The sequence below is a fragment of the Schistocerca serialis genome, unplaced genomic scaffold, assembly GCF_023864345.2.
Source record: "Schistocerca serialis cubense isolate TAMUIC-IGC-003099 unplaced genomic scaffold, iqSchSeri2.2 HiC_scaffold_128, whole genome shotgun sequence".
NCBI classification, from domain to species: domain Eukaryota; kingdom Metazoa; phylum Arthropoda; class Insecta; order Orthoptera; family Acrididae; genus Schistocerca; species Schistocerca serialis.
The window spans coordinates 17501-22500 of NW_026047491.1; the positions used below are offsets into that span (position 1 = coordinate 17501).

General features: G+C 51.6%; 1 non-coding gene across 1 annotated transcript in view; it reads left to right on the forward strand.

Annotated features, from left to right (window-relative positions):
* The first annotated feature begins 3531 nt into the window (after positions 1 to 3531).
* LOC126439237 (small subunit ribosomal RNA) overlaps positions 3532 to 5000 on the forward strand; it is a 1909-nt gene continuing 440 nt past the window's right edge. Inside the window, exon 1 of the ribosomal RNA XR_007581032.1 lies at positions 3532 to 5000. This exon is cut by the window's right edge and continues 440 nt beyond it. This is a non-coding gene — a ribosomal RNA (small subunit ribosomal RNA).

A 5000-nucleotide genomic window follows, 5' to 3' on the forward strand; every position in this document is an offset into this window, starting at 1 on the left:
TGTGCCTTAACCTAACCTATGTTGTGCCTTAACCTAACCTATGTTGTGCCTTAACCTAACCTATGTTGTGCCTTAACCTAACCTACGTTGTGCCTTAACCTAACCTACGTTGTGCCTTAACCTAACCTACGTTGTGCCTTAACCTAACCTACGTTGTGCCTTAACCTAACCTACGTTGTGCCTTAACCTAACCTACGTTGTGCCTTAACCTAACCTACGTTGTGCCTTAACCTAACCTACGTTGTGCCTTAACCTAACCTACGTTGTGCCTTAACCTAACCTACGTTGTGCCTTAACCTAACCTACGTTGTGCCTTAACCTAACCTACGTTGTGCCTTAACCTAACCTACGTTGTGCCTTAACCTAACCTACGTTGTGCCTTAACCTAACCTACGTTGTGCCTTAACCTAACCTACGTTGTGCCTTAACCTAACCTACGTTGTGCCTTAACCTAACCTACGTTGTGCCTTAACCTAACCTACGTTGTGCCTTAACCTAACCTACGTTGTGCCTTAACCTAACCTACGTTGTGCCTTAACCTAACCTACGTTGTGCCTTAACCTAACCTACGTTGTGCCTTAACCTAACCTACGTTGTGCCTTAACCTAACCTACGTTGTGCCTTAACCTAACCTACGTTGTGCCTTAACCTAACCTACGTTGTGCCTTAACCTAACCTACGTTGTGCCTTAACCTAACCTACGTTGTGCCTTAACCTAACCTACGTTGTGCCTTAACCTAACCTACGTTGTGCCTTAACCTAACCTACGTTGTGCCTTAACCTAACCTATGTTGTGCCTTAACCTAACCTATGTTGTGCCTTAACCTAACCTATGTTGTGCCTTAACCTAACCTATGTTGTGCCTTAACCTAACCTATGTTGTGCCTTAACCTAACCTATGTTGTGCCTTAACCTAACCTATGTTGTGCCTTAACCTAACCTATGTTGTGCCTTAACCTAACCTATGTTGTGCCTTAACCTAACCTACGTTGTGCCTTAACCTAACCCATATTGTACCTTAACCTAACCCATATTGTACCTTAACCTAACCCATATTGTACCTTAACCTAACCCATATTGTACCTTAACCTAACCCATATTGTACCTTAACGTAACCTAATTTGTGCCTTAACGTAACCTAATTTGTGCCTTAACGTAACCTAATTTGTGCCTTAACGTAACCTAATTTGTGCCTTAACGTAACCTAATTTGTGCCTTAACGTAACCTAATTTGTGCCTTAACGTAACCTAATTTGTGCCTTAACGTAACCTAATTTGTGCCTTAACGTAACCTAATTTGTGCCTTAACGTAACCTAATTTGTGCCTTAACGTAACCTAATTTGTGCCTTAACGTAACCTAATTTGTGCCTTAACGTAACCTAATTTGTGCCTTAACGTAACCTAATTTGTGCCTTAACGTAACCTAATTTGTGCCTTAACGTAACCTAATTTGTGCCTTAACGTAACCTAATTTGTGCCTTAACGTAACCTAATTTGTGCCTTAACGTAACCTAATTTGTGCCTTAACGTAACCTAATTTGTGCCTTAACGTAACCTAATTTGTGCCTTAACGTAACCCATGTTGTGCCTTAACGTAACCCATGTTGTGCCTTAACGTAACCCAATTTGTGCCTTAACGTAACCCATGTTGTGCCTTAACCTAACCTATATTGTGCCTCAACCTAACCTATATTGCGCCTTAACCTGACGCACGTTGTCGCTGAACCTGCTCTGTAATTGTTATGCAACTCGTTAAATTAGTGTAGTGTTGCCTAACCGCAACCCTCGCAATATAGTTCGCTATTCGCACTGCCCGGTCCCCTGTGTATCGCGTCATGTTAAACACCTTGCAGGTGTTGCTGACTTTCCACATGCTCCTGCTATACACTGTAATGTGGATAGCAGCAGGACGTACATGCCCCCCCCCCTTCCCCCCTGCCTTCGCAAGCTGGTCGTTGAGAAGTTTGCATGTTCAATGCCCTTCGCATGCCGACGTACTCAGCCTACGTTGTGGTACGGCCTGTCACCTGTCCGCCGATGTACGCAAAACCCACAAACTGTACTGCACATTGGTCCGTATGTACTGAATGATACATCGTGGCACATGTGTGACCGTACGACGACTGCGCCTAGCAACGGCAGACCATACAGTCCAAATATTGTGCACGCAGCTACGTGTCGTCTCCCTATAAGAGCTGGATTGCAGTGTGGTACGCCATTCAGACGTGTGGGAGGAACGGACGCCCTGGATGGCGATCAGCATGAGCAGTCTGTTGATGTAGTGGAGCGTGTATTCGGACGTAGTCGTCTCTTCTCACACACCGTGATAGCATGTTGCACCGCGTTCCACATCTGCGACATCCTGCAGAGGCCGGCTGACAGTCGTTCGCGCAATGGACACCGCATACGTACGGGGGCTACCTTCCACGTGTTCTCGAGGCGTGCACATGTTGTTGCGTCTATGTGGGCAGACGTAGTGTGTTGTGACACCTGACACAGGCATGCAATACTCGTTGCAAATGGCGATGGACGTCTACGTTTGCTGGTGACGTTACGCAAATGAACAACAGGTAACCCGTTGTGGTGCGGTTGTTCTCGCTAGAGGTGAATCAGTGTTGGCGACGATCGGTCGAGCTATTAACCGGTTGTTTCAGGGATACCCACCATGCCCACGAACGTGAAAGGGGACCCACCATGCCCACGAACGCGAAAGGGGATCTGGGTGTGAGGCGATACGCGGCGGTGGCTGGGTGGGACCGTCCCCGGCCGGTGAGGGGGGGCCGCCCGGCGTGCTGGCAGCGCGGTGCGTGGGCGCACGCGCTACAGCCGGCTGGTGGGGGCGGCCAGTGGCAGGCGCGCCGGCCGACGGACGCGGCAGGCGGCGCAGCTGCGCGCCGGCGCCCCCTGCTCGCGGCGCCTTGCGGCCAAAGTAGGTCCTCGCGGGCCCGGTGCGAAGCGCGGTGGCCATCTGCAGTGTGCTGGTCCGATTGAGGACTGTGTGCGCTGAGGATGCGCCGCCGCCCGGCGCTCGGCGCCGCGACGCCGTCTGCTGCTCGGTCGCCCCAGCGGTTCTCGCAGGTGGTTTGTATCGCAGCTGTGCGGACGTGTTGGCGCGTGCGCTGTGCTGGGAGAGTTCGCTTCGGCACCCAAGTGGGGCTTTTGTCCTTCTGTGGCGCTGGCGTTGGAGCTGCCGGTCACCGTAGGTGGCGCGTGTTGTCTCCCGCCGGCAATGCCACGACAGCACGCTCCCGGGCCTCTGTCGGCAGCGGCAAGCTCAGTTGGGAGCACGGGTGGTCGCACCTAAAGCGTCTACTCGCCTAACTCCGGGCGATTGCGCCTCTCTCGAACCCGACCAAGTACTTAGGACGGCGCTGCGCGCCGCCGGGACCTGAGAGGGTTTCGAGGTGTGTTGTGCAGGGGAGCTCAGCCTCCTCCTGTTTGCAGAATAATTGAGCGGACGCTTGCGTGTTCGCGCGGGCCCCCGGGACACACTCCCGGGCGGCCGGCTGCTCAGCTCTAGTTGACGCAGCTCCCTGGTTGATCCTGCCAGTAGTCATATGCTTGTCTCAAAGATTAAGCCATGCATGTCTCAGTACAAGCCGCATTAAGGTGAAACCGCGAATGGCTCATTAAATCAGTTATGGTTCCTTAGATCGTACCCACGTTACTTGGATAACTGTGGTAATTCTAGAGCTAATACATGCAAACAGAGTCCCGACCAGAGATGGAAGGGACGCTTTTATTAGATCAAAACCAATCGGTCGGCTCGTCCGGTCCGTTTGCCTTGGTGACTCTGAATAACTTTGGGCTGATCGCACGGTCCTCGTACCGGCGACGCATCTTTCAAATGTCTGCCTTATCAACTGTCGATGGTAGGTTCTGCGCCTACCATGGTTGTAACGGGTAACGGGGAATCAGGGTTCGATTCCGGAGAGGGAGCCTGAGAAACGGCTACCACATCCAAGGAAGGCAGCAGGCGCGCAAATTACCCACTCCCGGCACGGGGAGGTAGTGACGAAAAATAACGATACGGGACTCATCCGAGGCCCCGTAATCGGAATGAGTACACTTTAAATCCTTTAACGAGTATCTATTGGAGGGCAAGTCTGGTGCCAGCAGCCGCGGTAATTCCAGCTCCAATAGCGTATATTAAAGTTGTTGCGGTTAAAAAGCTCGTAGTTGGATTTGTGTCCCACGCTGTTGGTTCACCGCCCGTCGGTGTTTAACTGGCATGTATCGTGGGACGTCCTGCCGGTGGGGCGAGCCGAAGGCGTGCGACCGCCTCGTGCGTGCTCGTGCGTCCCGAGGCGGACCCCGTTGAAATCCTACCAGGGTGCTCTTTATTGAGTGTCTCGGTGGGCCGGCACGTTTACTTTGAACAAATTAGAGTGCTTAAAGCAGGCAAGCCCGCCTGAATACTGTGTGCATGGAATAATGGAATAGGACCTCGGTTCTATTTTGTTGGTTTTCGGAACCCGAGGTAATGATTAATAGGGACAGGCGGGGGCATTCGTATTGCGACGTTAGAGGTGAAATTCTTGGATCGTCGCAAGACGAACAGAAGCGAAAGCATTTGCCAAGTATGTTTTCATTAATCAAGAACGAAAGTTAGAGGTTCGAAGGCGATCAGATACCGCCCTAGTTCTAACCATAAACGATGCCAGCCAGCGATCCGCCGCAGTTCCTCCGATGACTCGGCGGGCAGCCTCCGGGAAACCAAAGCTTTTGGGTTCCGGGGGAAGTATGGTTGCAAAGCTGAAACTTAAAGGAATTGACGGAAGGGCACCACCAGGAGTGGAGCCTGCGGCTTAATTTGACTCAACACGGGAAACCTCACCAGGCCCGGACACCGGAAGGATTGACAGATTGATAGCTCTTTCTTGATTCGGTGGGTGGTGGTGCATGGCCGTTCTTAGTTGGTGGAGCGATTTGTCTGGTTAATTCCGATAACGAACGAGACTCTAGCCTGCTAACTAGTCGCGTGACATCCTTCGTGCTG